This window comes from Balaenoptera physalus (genome assembly GCF_965194825.1).
Source record: "Balaenoptera physalus genome assembly, chromosome: 17".
In the NCBI taxonomy this organism is placed as follows: Eukaryota; Metazoa; Chordata; class Mammalia; order Artiodactyla; family Balaenopteridae; genus Balaenoptera; species Balaenoptera physalus.
The window spans coordinates 10,372,357-10,392,775 of NC_138895.1; the positions used below are offsets into that span (position 1 = coordinate 10,372,357).

General features: G+C 38.6%; 1 long non-coding RNA gene across 3 annotated transcripts in view; it reads left to right on the plus strand.

The window, feature by feature from the left end:
• The window catches only part of LOC309646931, a 312,876-nt gene that overhangs the window by 251,986 nt on the left and 40,471 nt on the right, over positions 1–20,419 (plus strand). The window lies entirely within an intron of this gene.

The window sequence follows — 20,419 nt, forward strand, 5'->3', positions numbered from 1 at the left end:
CAAGACCCACTAAAATCCCACATACATAAGAAAGAGTTCATGCTCTAATTAGTGGAAGATTTCTGATAGCTCTAAAAAGTTTAGAAGTTCTACATTAAAGAATGATAAAAGATTAAAAATAAAGCTTATCATACTAGCATCTTTTCCCTGATAATGTTCCCTTATGAAAAGGAATTAGGATTCCTTGAAGAAATGTTTGTTTTTAGGGCTGAGGTACAATGGGTACAAAATGAGTTAGGAATATCTTCTTATTCCACAATGTAAGCGTCCCCCTTCCCCCAGTTAATAAAATGATGGGACATATTACAAGGGTACAGAAACAGCTCCAAGGACCTCTACTGGTAACATCTAAGACAATCTGAGCACCAAAACAATTAAGCACAGTAACAGACCACTGAAAAATAAGAATAGGGATAAACAAATAAAAGAGGGAAAAGGGAGGGTTGTTGCTTACAGTAGAATCCCAAGTGCCTACTGGTAAATATAGAGGAAGTGCTGGAGTTAGAAAATCAGCATTTTGCAACCATCTTGCTAAAGACTGGATCATTTAAGAATTACTGATTCAGGGGAAAATTTTGATGGAGCAAGATATTTATTTGGTATTAAAGTATCTCCCCACAGATTACTTACAGTTGTAAGGGGAAAAATAGTACCAGTATAATACTAACTCCATAATAGCTATATATTGACTATTATATATGTGTGTATATATATGTATATATATATATAGTTATGTACAATTTAGTTTCTGTATAATAGTAAATATATAGTAGCAATATATAATGATGAAACGAGACAAACCTTCTCTGGTTGATCCAACTTAACTTTACCAACAATGGGCAGTCAGATATCGTGGGCCTCCAGGTGTGATAACTTGAGGAAGACACAATATCACTTATGAATTATTCCAACTTGGAATGCATTAGCTGAATTTTATTATAAAGAAACAGACAAACCCCAAATGAAGAATATCCCAATGTAAATAAAGGGCTATTTTCTTCAAATTTGTCAATGTCATAAAAAACAAAGTTTGTAGGATGTTTTAGATTAAACTTGGCAAAAGAGACAATAATAAAATGCATTAACTGACTCGAGACTGGACCTTGCACTGGAGGGAAAAATGCTGTGATGGACATTACTGGGTCAACTGACAAAATCAGAGGACAGAGGATTAGAAAAAAGTATCCTACCAATGTTAATTATACTGAAGTCGATAACTATAGTTTATGATAGAAAATATCCTATTCTCAAGAATTAGATATTGAAGTATATAGAGATAATGGACCCTGACATATACAGCTCACTCTCTCAGAATTCAGAAAAAAAAGGTACACAACCGTACCTATATCTATATCTGTAAAGTAATATCTATCTTTCTATTCACCCACCCATCTATGCATCTACCTGCTAACCTACCTTCCTACCTAATCTATCTATCTGTATAAATCTATAGATCTATTGGTAATGTCAACCAAAAAACAGTTCAGAAAGCTGCAGATAAGAAAAGAGTTTATTTGGGGCCTTAAGAATTGCAATTCAGGAGACATAGGTTAGGGTAAAAGCAAAAGAGTGCTTGGGGAAGAGAAAGAGGGGCTTATGAAGACAAAGAGCCCTGAGAATTGTGATTAACTCTGACTCGAGTTGGGAAACATTTGTCCTTAAGGAATCATGAGTTATTAGAGGGTAGGGGGTCCAATAAGTAGATAGGCTGTCGTGAGTTATTTTAGGATAAGGGTCGGATAAGTATCTTGAGTTTCTGGTAGATGTTCTGGGTGACTTTTTTAGGACAACAAGTAAGTGGTCAAAAGATCAGATTCCATCCAGGCTGAGACATGCCAAGTCTCACTTCTATAATGGTCTCCTGGCTCCATTTTAGAGAGCTCTCTTAGCAATACTGACTCAATTTTGATCTTTCCTTTCCCAATATCAATTTGTTAATCTGTCATCTATCTATCTATCTATCTATCATCTATCTATCTATTATCTATCCTCCAAATGACAAAGCAAGTGGGTAAAATTTTAATGGGTGAATCATGTACAGGGTATAATGATGTTCTTTGTACTATTCTTATGCTACTCATCTTATTATTTCAAGTTTTCCATAAATTGAATATTGTTTCCAAAAACAAAATTTTCCAAATTAACACAGCACCAAGTACAGTTTCTCTGCGACTTGAGGATTAGCTTCATGGGCTCTGGATTTATGGACACCCAGTTCTAATCTTGGCCTGAGCACTTATTACCTCTGTACTCTTGGGTATTACCTTAACTTCCTTATATGCTCCAGGCCTTTTGTCTGTGACATGGTAATAATAAAAGCACTCTTTATAAGGGTTACTGTGTGAATTTAATGAGATAATCCAAATGAAGTTTAGCACTGTATATGACACAGAGCACTGTTCAATAAATATTATTGTTACACAAAGAGTATTCAGTAGACTCTAGTTAATTGAAGGGGTTCATGGTTGAACCATTTCAAAGACATTTGGAGGAAACAGGGCTTAAATACACAGGGTTGGATTACATGCATTTCTGAAGTCCTTTTCATTGTTACCATTCTTTCATTCTTTAAAAAATACCTTGTATCTGATTTGAAAACAAATAGATTGGATTTTGAATGATCTTTACTCTAGAGCAATCTGTATTTAATTAAAAAAAATAAGCTGACCCTAAGGTCCAGCTGAAGATTCTAACTTTCAAAAGAGCTTTCGAATGAAACAGAATTGAGCATCATATACTCCTTCCCACCAAACCAGACCTGGTCTATTACTTTTCAATTACAGCCAGTAGTTCCTATAAAAGAGTTAAGACATACTGTCACTCTCTAACAGTGGCATTTTCTAACTTCATAGTCCCGCTTACTTTGGTATAAAACCCAAGTTGCATAGCATTTGCTTCACTCTTTTACTTGATTCTCTCATTTAAGGAATTGAGTCTTAGATCAGTTGCATTAAAGCGTTCAGTGTCATCCACTCATTAGTGATGGAATTCAGACTCTCTCCTGGATCTGGTCAGCTCCCCTCACATCAGTGCATCAATGCTGTCTTCCTCTTTGTCTCTTTAGCAAAACTGACCCCAAAACAGGGCTTATCAACTTCAGTTTTTCCTACCAAGACTCCCAATCCTCCAACTCTTTTTGACTCCAATGTTCTATTTTGGCAACTTTTGAAATACTCTCCAGGAGGTGGAATGCAAAGAGATCATGCTTTGGAATCAAGCAGAGTCAGATACAAAATCTTGTCTGTACTGCATCCTTGCTGTGTGCCCTCAGCAGGGAAGGCAGAATAATATTCACACTGGGAGTGAGGTCTTGGGGGTCAGACTGCCTGGATTAGAATCCTGCTTGGTGGGCCTCATTTGTTAGGCAAGTAATTTTACTTTTTTCTATGTCAATTTTCTTACTTTTAAATGGGGATAATAGCGCTCACCCCATAGAGCTGTAGGGAACATTAAATGATATAATTATGTGAAATGCTTAGGAAGAGTTAAGCATATAGCAAATACCTTTCCGATTTTTAGTTTTCTTATAAAAAATGCAGGACCAAACCTATTTCATACGTTTAACGTTAAGACAAATAAACAAATAAACAATGGCAAGTTAAAAAAACTCACAAAACCTCAGCCCCTGTACCTGTTCATTAGTGAACACTCATTCATTCATTGAATATGTGTTTACAGACCTTCTTCCGTAGACCTCCTACGTTTTAAGGGCTGGGTGTTCAGAGAAGACTCAGACAAGAGCCTGTGCTCCTCTGATCTGTGAAAAAAAAAAAAAAGTGCGTTGCTGTTGTTAATGAAAGATAAGGACTGAATCTAGGCCTGGTCTATCAATCTTAGTAAAAGAATGTTTTGTTTTTTCTTATCTTCCATCCTTACTTTTAAGGCTATCTAATTTCCCTTGGATCCTGAGTTTAGAATCTCATTTTCTTTTCCACAAACAGTATTTAAATGTATCTAAGTCAGCATTTAGCTAATAAGGGAAATGAACATTTGGGGGCATTTTGAAGTCTAAAAAGGGCTTTCATGTAAGGCTCCGTCTCTGGTCGCCCTCTGATGCTGTGAGGGACAGATGCAGGCCTGTTACCTTCATGAAAGCTCCCGCAGAAACATGGCTGCCGCAGACACTTAGTGATTAGAAAAATAAAAGATTTAAAAGTACAAATATTCCTGTCTCTTTTCTTCAGAAAGCCAACAGATTCTAGAATAGGCAAGGACAAGAGCTGGAGGAGGAAAATTGGCAATTTTTTCCTTTGCATAATTTTTCTGACAAAACAAGAAGATTTCAACATCATTTTTGTGACAAACTGTACCCATATCTTTGGAATTTTTGCAAATTTAGCATCAACCATGTACATTTTCCAGTCACTTTCATTGAAATTTCATTCTATTTAGCTTGTTGGCAAAGTGAAAAGCAATTTTTGTTTGCTAGTGCTGCCTTTTCCTTTGCTACAGAAAAAAAATGGTAATATTAGAAAGAGGGGGACTCTTCCATTCTCCTGCAGGGAAGCCCCCCGTGTGCTGTAGGTACAGTCTATCATTCCTATGTTAGCATATTTTCATTTTATTTATACATTTGAATCATTTATTATTTGCTTTCAAGCATTTTGCCAAGGACTCTTAATTGGTGCAGATAGCAATTAAAACTTTATTACTTAAATAGTTTGGAGAACAGGAAAGAAGATATACCAAAATCAGCATAATCAATTAAGCTCTAAAACACTACGTGTGACTTTTTATTTTATTTATGACCAGGAGTTTGTTCTAATGCTTTGCAAGTAGCAGAGCTGCTCTTTCTAGTTCTACATAAATGAGATTCATGCCTAATGGGTCTCCAGTTTTCAAAAACAATCCCTCAAATACAGCGTTCACTTGCCATTAAGACTGTGTCTACCCATCATGGAATGAATGTTTGGAAAGGAATTACTGGTGCAGGCAGGTTGTTAGGTTGTTTTTTTTTTTTTTTTTTGGCTGCATTGGGTCTTTGTTGCTGTGCGTGGGCTTTCTCTAGTTGGGGCGAGCGGGGGCTTCTCTTGTTGCGGAGCATGGGCGCTAGGTGCGCGGGCTCAGTAGTTGTGGCTTGTGGGCTCTAGAGCACAGGCTCAGTAGTTGTGGCGCATGGGCTTAGTTGCTCCGAGGCATGTGGGATCTTCCTGGACCAGGGCTTGAACCCGTGTCCCATGCATTGGCAGGCAGATTCTTAACTACGGTGCCACCCGGAATGTCCCAGGGTGTTAGTTTTCTAATATGAGAATCAGTTCTGCCCTGCAGATCTCTTCATCAAAACTTCCCTTTAGAGGAGTGGCTTTTGCTGTCTTTAGGGATGATTTCTAGACAAGAGTCACATCAAGTCTCTGCCTCACTGACTTAATTTTAACAGTCTGTGCTGTAAATGAAAATTTGCAGATAGATGAAAAAAGATTTTTAATATAAATGTAATGGTTTGGAAATGTTTATTCAGTGTAGGCAGAGCATCAGTTAGTATGTTATATCCCTTGGGAAGACTTCTGAAAGACTATAATGAATAAAATGAAGAAAGTTGGAAATTTATAAAAAAACCCAAACTATTCAAAGAATGATGAAAATTACTTTGGAAAGTTCTGATGAGTAACTCGTCAGAAAACACACATACGCATGCTTAATGCATATATTTGAAGGACCAAACATGAGTCAAGCGTTGTGCTAGGCACTTTCACCTACATTAACTCATTTAATCCCCACATAATTCCACTGAAAAAGATATTATTATTATCCTATTTTTACACTTGAGAAAGCAGATAACATTTATTACATAATCATAAAACTGATGTTAGCTTGGATATAAAATAAACGCAGAAAAAAAAAGCGGTTAGAGGAGAGATCAGCTACTTTAATGAGGGCTGAAGGTTGCAGGAAAGGAAGCCTTGACTACAGCTTCAGAACCTCCCCACCTTCCTCTGTCCGGTCACTCTGTTCCCCTCCCTCGTCCCCAGCGACCCGGATCTCTGTTTTCAGAAGCCTCCAGACCCCAACTTCCAAGAATTGTCAAGTCGGGTTTCTGTTTTCTAGGACTGCAGATTTAAACTTGGAAGGATTTGAATCCATTTTTCATCTCAGCAAAATAAAAGACCTTTTGTAATCTGGGAAATGAAAGTTTTTTTCTCTGCAGACTTAAGGGCGAGATTTAAAACCAATCCTGAAATTCTCAGCGGGCAGTGGTTCTTCTCTGCTGGCTCCCAGGAGAGGTGACACTTTTAAGGGGGAGAGGTTGAGGCACAGCATGGTGGGTCCTGAACGTTGGTCTACGTGACCCCTTCCATCCTTGTGGCTGCTCATGAGTTGGGGACGGTTACACTCGTGTCCAGATGAGAAAAATGAAGTAGAAAGTAACTTACCAAAGATTAGGCAGCAAGTAAGAGAAGAAACTTGGGGGCAAGCTCAGGTCTGTCTTTTACCAGCGTCTGTGAACTTTCCGTTACGCTCTGTCAACTCGCTTAAAGACCTTGAGGATGATCTGGGCATCTTACAACAAACCAAGCAACCTGTTCCTTATTGCCTTGGAGAGCAAATGTAGAGAAGATGGAGCGTGAAGACACACATAGGCCTATAGGAAGCACTTTTCAAACAACAGTAGGAAAAGAAAGATATTTTATTTGAACTTTGGTTAAGTTCTGCTGTCATATAACATCAGTTCTGATGATAGATATTAAGGACCCTGTGGAAATTAGTAGGAAGTATGCTTCTTTCCATACCAAGATGATGTGCTTGACTGTTGTCAGCTGGACAAACACTTTGAGTTTGAAGACTGAAGGTTGCCTATTTTGGCAAATAAGCAAGAGAACTATTGATTTCTGTTTATGGATGTAGGACAATGTTATTGCCTACTTAACATCCATTCTCCTTTTTCCTTTCTAACAGAAGCCCACATTTGTTCAGAATGGCAATGTACTTTGCCACCCTGGATCTGATATAGATTGTAATTAGCCAAAGCCAATCATGACAATCATTTTCCTTGCTCTCCTGGTCTCCAGGGCATTAGGGGTGGACGTGAGACTCAGTTCTGCCAATGGAATCTAAGAAGAAGTCTGTTAAGATTGTTTCTGCAAAGGATTTTCCCTTTTTTGTATAGAAGAATAGACATGGTTCACACCACTTTTCACCTCTTTTCCTGCTTTGAATGCAGATGTGATGCCTGGAGCTGTACAGCCATCTTGTGACTATAAGAGAGAAAACATGTCTGGCTTGACATCCTAGAGCTGTCCAACTCACATCAGAGTTCATCATCTTGTCTTGCTTTTTTGTGGGAAAAAACCCAATACCTATTTTGTTAAGATAGTATAGTTTAGTACTTCATTACCTGCAGCTAAATACATTCCTAACAGGTAAAGATTATAACTACAATCTTAATTGTTACCATTTAAATTAGCTAGTGATTAAAAATATCACATTAAGGATATTTGTGGTAATCTAAATTATCTGCTCAACGTTCCCCAACCATAATCTAAATTGGTTTAATATGGATCACATAGTAATACAAATGTGGTACATAAATGCAAGTAAACAGATGCCAAATTAGGTGAGTGAAAGTTACTTACAAGCCTTGGGGAATTTATTTCAAACTTATTCTATTTTATTTTTGAAATAAAATATTCTCTGAGTTGACACTGTTCCTTCTCCCATCCCATATATATGAAAAATTACTTCACACTCATTATCTGCTTATAGGAAAGGCACATCATCACAGCGAAACCAACCCTTTATCCAGTGTCTCCGTGATCCTAGCCTGAATTTAAATGTAGCCTAAATGACACCTGACAGAAACATGCAGAGGTCATGGAGTCCTTGCTTATGAGAGACATTAATCAAACAAATGTCATTTGTCTAATTCAGCAGTTTTATATCAGAAGATTTACTTTAAACCTTGTGAAAAAGGAAGATTAAGTGAAAATAGATACATTTAGCATAAACAGGCAAAACTCTAGAGATCGGAGTTGCTAAATTATCATTTCAAAAATCTTGCTCTAAGATGGACAGGTCATTTTAAGTCTCCTTCTTTTCTTACACTGACATGTTTAGAACAATTGTCTCCTCAGTTTTCTCTCCTTCAGGCTTTAAGATGTCATTACTAATAGGTTAGTAGTTCCGGTTTTTCCTGTGAATTGTTTGATACTTCTGAGAACACAGAATCACTTTGATAATTCTGAGAATACAAATCATTTTGCAGCTTTCAAGGGAAAATATATTCAACTTGTTTTTGTTTTTCACTCAGAGAAAGAAGTTAGTGAATGTGAAAGGCCGCTTTCCGCAACTATTATTGCTTAGGGAATGATTTGTTTTGTTCCCTCTTCAGTAATTTTTATTTTTGTTAGTTTGTTTCTCTTTCCCTTTACATACCTAGATAAAGAAAATAAATGATGTTTTAAGAGTAAAGAAAAATGAATTTTACAGAATCCAAAAGCCCATCGAGGCGGCTAGATCAAGGGCCTGAATATCTAATACCATTTGCATTTAGAGCATCAATGAAATCATCCACTTCTCTAAAGAAAAGATTTCACCTGGGATGAATTTTGCTACTCAGATTGTGAATAACGTTTTCTAAAGCCACATTTTCATTTTGCCAGTCCCTTGCTCATGCTGTCTTTTGTTGTTCTTTATTCAAAAAGGAGAGATAAGCAGATATTTTCCCTAATTTTTTCTTAGAATATTTATTTTTTCAAGAATCAGGCTGGGGTTTGATACATTAAGGAACAGAAAAAAATCTCCCAACTTACCTGTTTGTATATACCAGCAGGTGGGTGCGTTCAAGCAAACATCAGTGTGCACGGAAATCAAGTCAAGAGAGCTCCCTTACATGGCTAAGTAAATTATCCCTAGGCTCATATATTAAAATGACACCGCAAAGCACTCTTTTTTTGTTTGATAGCTTCAAAAGAGTAAAACATAGTTTTCCTTATAAAATACATTTGACACTTCCCACAAAGTCTTCGAGTCCCCACGGTGAAGTCCTCACAGGTGGTTCACAGAGAATGGGGTTAGGCTTTGGGAAGCAGGGGTCGTTTGAAACCCAGATAGAATGAGCAAATAGAGGCTGGGGTTTGATCAAGGGGGACATTCTGATTCTTCTCATTTAGCGCCTTATTAAACCACAAAGGACTTTCTTTCCTTCTTCCTCCCCCTCCCTCCCTCCCTCCCTCCCTCTCTCCCTCCCTTCCTTCCTTCATTTCTTCCTTCCTTCCTTCCTTCCTTCCTCCCTTTTAATTGGAGTAGGATTGCTTTACAATGTTGTGTTAGTTTCTGCTGTACAATGAAGTGAATCAGCTATATCAGCATACATGTATCCCCTCCCTCTTGGGCTTCCTTCCCCCCCATCCCATCCATCTAGGAGGTCGTCACAGAGCACTGAGCTGAGCTTCCTGTGCTTTATAGCAGGTTCCCACCAGCTATCTATTTTACGTGTGGTCGTGTAGATATGTCCATCCTCATCTCCCACTTCGTCCACCCTCCCCTTCCCCCACCCCCCGTGTCCACATGTCCGTTCTCTACATCTGTGTCTCTATTCCTGCCCTGCAAATAGGTTCATCTGTACTATTTTTCTAGATTCCACATACATGTGTTAATATACGATATTTGTTTTTCTCTTTCTGACTTACTTCACTCTGTATGACAGACTCTAGGTCCATCCACATCTCTACAAATGACCCAATTTCATTCCTTTTTATGGCTGATAATATTCCATTGTATATATGTACCGCATCTTCATTATCCATTCATCTGTCATTGGACATTTAGGTTGCTTCCATATCCCGGCTATTGTAAATAGTACTGCAGTGAACATTGGGGTGCATGTGTCCTTTTGAATTACTGCTTTCTCAGGGTATATGCCCAGTAGTGGGATTGCTGGGTCATATGGTAGTTCTATTTTTAGTTTTTTAAGGAACCTCCATACTGTTCTGAAACCACAGAAGACTATAATTCTCACTTGGTTATATCCTGTAGACCGTGGCATAAAAAATAGAGTTTGTAGCACTCCTCAGAGAGATAACTGTGTGTGTGCATGCATATATGTGCACATATATGTGTACATGCATGTATGTTTATGCATTGTAGGGAGGGCTGCTAGCATTATCCACCTGCCCCAGACTGAAATATTCATCTGGAAGTCCTGGAGATTAAATGCATTGTTTAATAATACAGAAGGCATTTCTATATTAGATCTTCCTTGGTTTGCCCCTGACAGTTAAATTTGAAAATTATTAAATAGGTAAATAGACAAAAGTTCTTTTTAATATATTTAAGAATGTCCTAATTACGCAAAGAGCCATTTGAAACAACAACAAAAAAAGAGTCTTGAATATGGTACTAAACCGAAAGTGTTTGACAACTCATTTTAACTATCTTTCAGATAAAGAATAAATTCAGTCACTTGTGCTTACAGAAGAACATGTGGCGCATTCTGTTGGAGGGCAGAGTAACCCTCCACATGCCAACCACATTTTAGTTAGAGCTCTGACAGCCTCTTTCTCTAAGGCTACGTGTAGTCTTCACTTCCCAAGGGACGGGGCCGGATGAAGAGATGTTTGGGCATCACGTGGTTTGTGATCTTCCTGAGGGAAAGACTTGATAAAACGTGGGCTCTTCTTAGGATACAGCAGCTGTGCAGCTCCAGCGAAAGCCCTGCCTGCCTGAGCGCACACAGCCAGGAATCAGGCGTTGTCACACTGCAGCAGGGCAGCTCGGCCAGCGGGGCTGGGCAGTCAGGAAGACGGCAGGGGCAGGAGGGGCCCACAGTCTCCTGGGCCTCTTATATCAGGCATGGAGGTTAGGGCTGTGATAAACTTGGAGCTGGAGCTGTAATCATCCAGGTATCATCTCGACTTTTTAAGACTCACCCAAAATTAAAATAATAGGGTCAAAAGGCAGAAGCTAGACCCTGGTTTTGACTTTGGAAGCAGCGTCCCACTCCCTGGTTGGGTTCCAGACATGCAGATGGTTCACCATTGCTGAGATTCGTCCTCAGGAGCGAAGGAGTTCCAGTCAGGAAAGGAAGACCAGCACAGGGCAGGGTATAACTGGGGGCTGTACTGAGAAACACAGGCTGAGCCCTCCAGGCAGTTCATTAAAACCTTCCTTCCCTTTCAGTGAGCTGCTCGCGGGGCTCAGCCTGTGTTTCTCAGCACAGCCCTCAGTTATGCTCTACCCTGTGCTGGTCCAAATGGGTCCGCAGCATCAGGGCTTATTTGGCTTTTCTTCCCCTCCAGGCAGTTGGCGAGTTGGCTCTTCTCAGTTATGTGTCTTCCTTTAGGGACACAGAGCTCCCTGCCAGGTTCAGGAAGTGATTGGCCTTTAGGAGGCTTCTTCAAGATTCTTCATTCCATTTATTCATCTAGCAAGTGATCACAGGGTTCTTACCATGTTCCGTGCCCTGTGAGAGATGATACCGGAATTATTACACACAGACTTGCCCTCATGGAGCTCACCGTCCAGGCAGAGTGAGCCCAGAGCCACGGAAAGCAAGACCGTTTCAAGCAACGTGGGGATGCAGGAACGAAAGATGTACTTGAAGAGCGTGCCAAGGAGGGCATCTCATCAACCCTAGCAGCTCTGTGTAAACATTACGCTGCTTCCTTACAGAATCTCAGGCTTGGTGTCAGCAGTTTTGAGAGCCAGCCGGAGCTGGGCAGTAGCCCACGCATCTGCTGCATTGCGGGAGTAGCTGGAGATTTTTAAAGCTGTTTCTGTAAGAAGATCACAGTCCTTGACTTCTGATTTCCATATAGGTTTGCAGTAGTTGGGAGGAAAACCCTCCTCGGGTACCCGTGAGCAGATGGGAAGTGAGACACCCCACTCCTCTCCCAGCATCTGAGGAACAACGCATTGCGAGTTTCCTTTACAAAAAAATAAAAGGAAGAAATCAAGATGATGCTGTAGATAATGCAATGTTCCACCATTTGAATGAGATTTGAAATATTCTCCAGGCCTAACTGCAGAATAATGTGAGTCCCTGGAAGCACGGATTCACGCGACCCACGATAGGAACAAAGAATCATGAAATTCCAATGTTGTCTTTTAAGCTAATGAAATTTTATTAACATTTGTCAGAGTCTTTAGTTGTATTTATGTTTGGAATTGAATTCTGGAGAAAGTTCTCATACTGGAGGTTGCTGTTATGGTTTTATCAGCTAATTGTGTGTGTGTGTGTGTGTGGTGTGTGGCGCACGTGTGTTTTAATATATGTGGTAGCAATAATGAAAAAGAGGAATGGAATGTTAATACAAACCAGCTCCCAGGAGAGCAAGGAAGCACTGCAAATATACGCAGTGGCATCAAAGCAACATTTCTTTTGAACTAAATAATGCAAATTAGGTTTACCTCTATCCATCTCCCTTTTTGTTGAAATATATTTTCAAAAGAAGTGAAATATAGGTTGTCCTCATTTCCTTACTAAAAACTAGGCCTCACTAAACGAAACCAAGTTTTTGAGGCTGTAAACACTTTGTACAAATGATGATATTTTTAAAGCATATTAAACTAGCATAGAGAAGATCCTGGCTCACCTGGGTGGCTTGAGCTCCTGAATGCCTGCATTGCCCCCTTTCTTTGCCAGGGAAGCAAATTCCTATCGACTCTCACACAGTCAGTTTTTATCGTCACATCAGCTGTGGGCCTCACACATGCCCTCACTTTCTCTTTGTTGTGTTGTTTCCTGCACGTTTGGCTTATTTTCCTTCCTCTTCTCTTGTCTTCCTGGACGTATCCTCCACGAGTTTATTTTCCATTTGGAATCTATTTTATCCCCTCTACAGGAGTATTGATCTTCTGTCATATAGACCACCTGCTTCCTGATGTCCCCTCTTCACTGTCACACAGGCTATTATTGCATATGGGTCACTTTTGATTATTCCAATGTTGGCTGCGGATTTCCCAGCTGATGCCATAGAGCCTTCTCGTATATTATCCAGAGGGCCCCCTGGCCTTTTGCTTTGGCCAGATAATTCACTCGGAGGCTTGGTTCGAAAAACAAAAAGCAGCCACATTTTTTTATTAATGGAAACAGAACTTTTTGGGTAAGGGTAAGGGAATGGAGACTGGATTAACAAATAAACATGGCTTTTGCACGTTACCGAAGAGAGAGAAAAAGCGTATATATTTTCAGGCTTTGATGTACAGCGATTCTCGCGGACAGGCCCACAGCGAAGGCTTTAATGAACGGCTCTCCATTCCCCCGCTCCCATCCAGACTTGCACCACTTCAGGGAACTGGGCTGCTATTACTCTTCCATCAGGTCAAAAGGCCGGGCAACCACAATTGTCGTTAAAAACGTAGGGTTATTTCAGGAAGGTGTAAAGTATGCTGAATCCTATAAAATATATTTTAAGGCAGATCTAATACAGTGGATGTTGCCTTTGATTAAGGGAACTTGGTAACAATCATCTTGCTGCTCAGAAGAATCATTTTAGGTAAACTAAATCAAGAGCAAAAGTACTTAATGGTTTTAATCAGTCACTTTGAAGTCTCGGAAGCAGCTACACAAATGTACCTTCCCAAATATAAAGGGGGTGTGACATTTTCTCCTTTGTGTCCACTTTCTTTCTTGCTAGTAGCCATACTTCAATGCCAAGAGGCTCCTGACAAAATAAGGGAGGGTGAGTTAGAGATGTTACCTGGTGATTCCTCCTCGGGCTTCTTGGACCACGTTACCTCTTCTTTTAATGGCAAAGTGAATGTACGTATGTATCACAAAATGCCCCTCCCACTGCTGTTCACTAACTCTTCCTACATTACAAACAGCAGCAAGCCGGTCATTATGGAGGCAGCCTGAGCCTCCTTCCACGCTATAATCCTCTGTCCTCCATGCGAGGTGTGGAGGACAGAGAATCGTGCGTGCTTTCCTTTTATCTGCCTCTTGCACTCTCAACAGAACCCTCAAATGGTGTTGAGCCGCCAAGCCATAAACCCTTGAAGTTTCTCAGGCCAGGGAAGTGCCTCATATGAGAGATGAAAGAGCTGGTGGGAGGAAGGGTAGGAAAGCAACAAACATGTTTTCTACAGATACCCTGGAAGGAGCATCACGTGCTGACTTGAAGTTGAACACACCTATTTCTTAGCTGATGGCTACATATTCTAGGGAGAATGAGGCAGCTTAGGTAGCTGTAGTGTTACCAACTTCATTTCAGCCTTTCTGGAAGTGGGAATATAAGAATTCTATACTTTAATTTGTTTTTTAATGGGTAGGATATTTGGGGACAATGGAAGTAAAATAAAACCGTCCTGAAAAAAATGAATAGCAACAGAATTTTTGAGTGGGAAGAGATCTGAAACTGTGCCTTTAAGAGTCTCACACATGTCTGCCTTTAAAATAAAAGCCTTTAAAACCACAGGTTTTATTCCAGTTTATGGAAAGTGTTGATCCAGACCGGTATCTTCTTGATAATTCTCAGACATGAAAAATCGTTTTAAAGCTCAAGTTAAATGGTTTGTATATAATACACTGTCCCTTGAATAACTCTGCTTGAATTAATTTCAACCAAGAGCATTGCCTATTATAAACAGAACTGATGTTTTCAATACTAAAATTCTCTGGATATATAGGTCTTTTGATAAAGCAAGAAATGATATGTCATTTCCCCTTTTAAAGGCTTACATAAATCCCCCTTTGTTATTCTGTGGGTTTTCCCTTTGTCTAACATACTTGTGGAAGCTTAGACAATAACTGCAGCCTTGGAGCATAATGATTGCAGTCAAGTGTCTAATAGGTGTTTTCCTTTGTTCTGGTTGCAAAGTAAGTCTTTGCCATGGTCCTTGTCCTTGTATTTAAATCATTGAGTTAGTAGTTATGGGACCAAAATACATGTCATTGCGAAAGGGCAAAAGACAACACCCCGTAAAACTTGAAGCTAAAGAGGTAACTAAAGTCTTAATGTGGAGTCTTTGAAATTTTTTAACAGAGAAGTAATGTGAACCGATTCGAGTTTTAGAAAGATAAGGTTAGTTTCAGGGTGGATATTTCAATGGCAGGGGCAGGGCCAAGTATGGAGTCAGGGAGATGGATGAGAAAGGCCTTTGAAGGAGAGCCTGACTAGTATAGAGACCGTGGAAACGACGGAGGTGAGGGGATGGCTTGGTTGCAAGAATAAGGGGTAGATTAGGAGGACTTGATAGCCGATTCGGTGTGGAAGGTGAAGGACAGGTCCAGGTTCTTGCATATGAAACTGATGGTCATTTACTGAAGTGGAAAACCCAACAGGAGATAATGTTCTGAGTTTGAGAGATGAGGAGTTCAAAATACTGATGGGACAATCAAAATTCTTAAGAGGACCAGGTTGGAGATGAAGATGATAGTCAATACTTGGGAGTCAATACATGGAAATTGAAAGTAATTACAGGCATGAAAAAGGATGAGGTTGTACACAGAGGGGCCACATTAAAGTCAGAAGAGAAGAAGGATAAAATGAGAGGAACACCAACACTGAGAGGCAACAAGATTCCAAGAGATGAGAACGTTTGACGAAGGAGGAAGTCTTTGATAGTAAATACTGCGGAGAAGATAAGAGTTGGAAATAATTGATTTGATTTTGTTGTAAGGGAAAATAGGTCAATGGAATAGAGGGGACAGAAGTCATCTTGCCATGGGTGGTGGATGAGGAAGTATAGACAAATTTTTCTATAATTTTGGCAGTCGATTTGAAAGCAATGGGTTCTTCATGAAGATTTCTCCACCTTGCCACGTATGAAAATTTCATTTAGATATAGAGGTTATAACAAGTTTAATTTTTAACTTTTGCTTGACTTATGACTACGGTAGGTAGACTGGGTTGAAGAAATAGAACCTGTTAAAAGGATACTATCAGAAGAGAATGGCCAAGTCAGGTGAAACCACTGCTATCATATGACTGTGAGTATTCGCCTTTGTCTCTGTATGTGTTTTGGTTTGCAGCCATTTATAGCTTGGATTCTGTGAAGAGGTGGCAAAGCGGAGCGTGTCAGAGCAGCAGGCCAAAATTAAATTATAGAAACCTCGCACTTTGCATTAAAACCTTCACTCAGAGAAGGAGGCTGGTAATCACGTCCAGATTTTCCTTAAAGACAATGGCCCTCCATGCAACTGGCCACACTCAGTTAATTCATGCTGTCAGCTGCCTTTATTGGCTGTGGGGAATGCAGTATTGATTCTTGAACTCAGCAGTAGCACAAAGAGCCACCAGTGCATGGTCAAAATGCTGCAATAAAGGGCTGGCAGCTTGAGAAAAGCAGCCATTCCACTGCACAAACAAGGTCAATTAGAGGACAGTGCAGTGTAATATAAATAGCATTAGCATCTCTCTTCAACTCCGATGATATCACGCTGGCAGAATGAGAGTAAAGAAAATAAGGTTTAATGCCGAATAAATATAAAGGCATTTAGTGTAATTTAATTTCAAGCTCTCTATCATTCTAAAAGTGTTAAGAGTAGCAAAATATTTAGTTTCATCATGGGTAGGAATTTATGTCTAGAAAAATGATTTTTTGATAAAACTTTGTGTGAACAAGCCAATTGGTCATGTACAGGAAAACTAATCTTATTACTTTTATTGAGAAGTAAACAATTTCTTGCTCACAGATTCAATGCAGTGTGCCTACCTGTCATTTATTATCTTTTTTAGTATTAGAATTTCAAAATCTCTGGAGTGTCGTGAAGAAGGAACAAAATATCTTGGTATTTTAAATTTAAAAGATAGAGAAGATTGAGTTTTTTTCTTTTTTTTAGTTGCTGGAAGTTCCTAGGACCTTTTGTTTAAATACTTGCATTCATTACTTTTATTTATGGGAGAATTTTTCCTACCTTCTTTGTCAGTTCAAAATTAATTACAAATGTAAAACTCATCATGCTGTTAACACATACTCTATGCGGGAAACAAATTATACTCTCAAAATAGATAATGGACAGCTCGGAGAGGTAATTGATAAACCTACACTGCCTGCAATAACTGAATAGATTTCAGAAAAATATATAATTGTTAGGAATGGAAAGAATGTGTTTGACTTCTTAGTAATGTGTGTGCCCAAGGTTGAGTAGGAGCAACTCATTAAAGTGTATAAAAGAGTTTAAAGGAAGTTTGAATCATGGTGCCTTTGAAATGTCCATTAACTGCTGAAAGTATATATAGTCTCTCAGGCTGATGGTGTCCAATAATTGGTCAAAACCATTCTGTAAAAGAGGAATGTTCCAGGTAACCTAATGTTACCATTAGGTAATGAACTACAAACCGGTTGTGTTCATTATGAATTGGCCATGAGTCCCAAGTTACTTTATAAAACTCTTTGAGTAAATGAGTTAATATATCTGCTTTTACCTACCCCATACCTCCTCCTCCATCAGCTAAAGGATAACGTTAACTCTTAAAAGAGACATTGTAAAACTAATTAAACCAATTTCTACAGATGTTAGAGTGGCAGGATCACCCAATCCTCAAGACAATAAACTAATAGAATTTTAGGTCTGGGAAAGATATCAAGAGGTGATCAAATCTCACTTCTTCCTGTTATCTGGGGAAAGGTGGGCCCAGATAAACTAAGCCACGTGCCCGAGATCGTATAATGGCAATGCAAAACTGGATATTTCCTAAATTTTCTAATTCTTAATTGTCCACTATTTTTTCCATTACAACATTTGAAAAGAAACATATCAGTTGTACTAACTAAATTAATAATGTTCAAGGGGATAAATTTGAAAAACTGAGAAAGTCAAAATCCTCCACTTTCCTATCTCTCAAAAACCAATTACGTGATTTTTCCAGGTTTCTTCTGTGTGTGTGTGTGTGTGTGTGTGTGTATATGTTTTCACTGTAAATATCTATTTCTATCTCTCTATCTGTATCTGTATACAGTAACTTGCTTTTACTTCTTTTAACAATATACCATAGACAACTTTCTTTCCAGTAGTTTTAAGTCTAGAACACATCCTTTCTAATGGATGTATAACATTCCACTTTATACTTACAGCTCAATTATTTGATCTTCTTTTCTACATTTTTTTTTCCAGTTACAATTAATGTGTACTGAATATCCTTATATACTTATTTTTTTATGCTGGTTGCAGTATTTCTTTTTTTTTTTTCTCTTAAATGTTCTTTAGGACGTTTATGGCAAAGATTTCTTTTTTTCTTTTTTGATAAATTTATTTATTTATTTATTTTTGGCTGTGTTGGGTCTTCATTACTGTGCATGGGTTTCTCATTGTGGTGGCTTGTCTTTGTTGTGGAGCACAGGCTCCAGTCACGTGGGCTTCAGTAGTTGTGGCGCGTGGGCTCAGTAGTTGTGGCTCACGGGCTCTAGAGCGCAGGCTCAGTAGTGGTGGTGCACGGGCTTAGGCATGTGGGATCTTCCTGGACCAGGGCTCGAACCCGTGTCCCCTGCATTGGCAGGCGGATTCTTAACCACTGAGCCACCAGGGAAGTCCTGCTGCAGCATTTCTATAGGATACATTTCTTAGAAATGAAATTGCTGGTTAATCAAATTTTTAAATAAACTTTTAATTTTGGAATTATTTTAGATTTACAGAAAAGTTGCAAGATAATATATACCCCTCACCCAGCTTACTCTAAAATTAACATCTTATATTAGCATGGTAATACAATAAACCATATTAGTTGTCAAAAGTAAGAAACCAATATTTGTACATTACTATTCACTGAATTTTGTTGTCCCAGAGTTTAATTTAGGATACCATTTGCATTTAGTCATTGTGTTTCTTCTTTCTTCTGGTCTGTGACTATTTCTCACTTGTTTCCCATCACATTGGTAGTTCTAAAGAGTACTGGCCAGGTCTTTTGTAGGATGGATGGATTGATGTTTGCACCTAAATTTAATAGTTATTGCTAAATGACGCCCAAAATGTTTTAATAATCTATATTCCAAATACTAGTAAAAATTAGTGACTATTTTTTCTAACAGCATTGACATTCGAAGATATTTATCTTATCAACCTTTGCCTACATGGATGGTGATAAATAGAATTGCTTTATAGATTTAATTCACATTTACATTGAGAATATTTTCAATGATTTATTATTCATTTGTTTTTCATTTCTTGTGAGTTACACATGTTCTTTGCCAGTTTTTCTACTGGGATTGTGGTCTTTTCTTATAAATTTGTTACATTTTTGACATATTGTTTCAAATATTAGAGTCTTGGCCATATTATTGCTCAAATAAGTCAACAAATATTCATATCATTCTGTTTTTAAAATTTTTCTTTATGGTATTTTTTTCTATAGAAAAGTTGTAAATCATTTTCTTTATGATGTCTAAACATTTCATCATGTTTAAAGGTAATACTTTTTCACCCCTAGATTACAAAATGTTTATGAATTTATTTTTATATTTTTTGACTTCGTATTTTACGTATCAATCTCTGATGCACCTGAGATTTATTTTGATATGAGGGATGGTGTAGGGATCCAGTTTAGTTGTCTTCTATTTTTCCTAAATAGTTAACCAGTTGTCCCAAATCTCATTTGCTCTTATGCCTTGTATTGGTTTGGTGAAATGGAACTGACAACATCTAAGAGAGAAGTAGTCGTAGTTTTTGCTTTCAGAACAGTAGAGCTTCATCTGAAGAAGAGGATGAGAAGTTATATTTCACTGTGTACCTATCTGCTGCCTTTAAAGTCCTTTGTTACATTGACTTTGCTGGATCTCTCAACAGCATCTGAAACTTGCTCCCTCTTCCTCCTTGAAACTCTACTTCTTTGGACTTTCTTATGCTACCCTTCTCCCTTTGATCTACTTCATGGTGGTATTCACTGCAGTTTGGGTTTTGTTCTACTTATCTTCTCACCTTGAGTGTTTTTCATACATATATATATGTGTATATATATATATAGTTTACTGCTTGTTGCGTCAGAAACTGTTCTAAGCATATTGCATATATTTCCTTATGGAATCCTCATAACAATCTTACAATATAGGTACTACCATTATCATCACCCTTCCATAGATGAGGAAATTGCATGGAAGGATGGAGGCTCTCATCCAAGTTAACCTAGATTTTAAACGATGGAGATGGAATTTGAACCCAGCTACTCTGGCTCAAAAGCTCATGCTCTCCATCTATACGCTGTAGTGCCCCTTGGAATTATGTGGCAGCTTATTGGTTCAGAGAATTCTTGTATCCCTCTCATGTTTGTTGGTATCAGTATTTGCTCAAGTGAAGAACCCTGGACTCATTCTCGACCTTACCTTCCATATATAATGAATAACCCGGTATCATGATTTCTACTTCCTATATGTTTTCAACCTATTTTCTCTCCTTCAAACCTACAGCCCCTATCCTAAATTTGGCCATTATTATCCTTTGTTTGGGCCTCCTAACTTCAGCCCCAAACCTGTTAAGATGGATTATCAGAGTCAACTATTTAAAAGGCAACTTTAACCATGACATTCCTCTGAATAAGCTTCTCCGAAG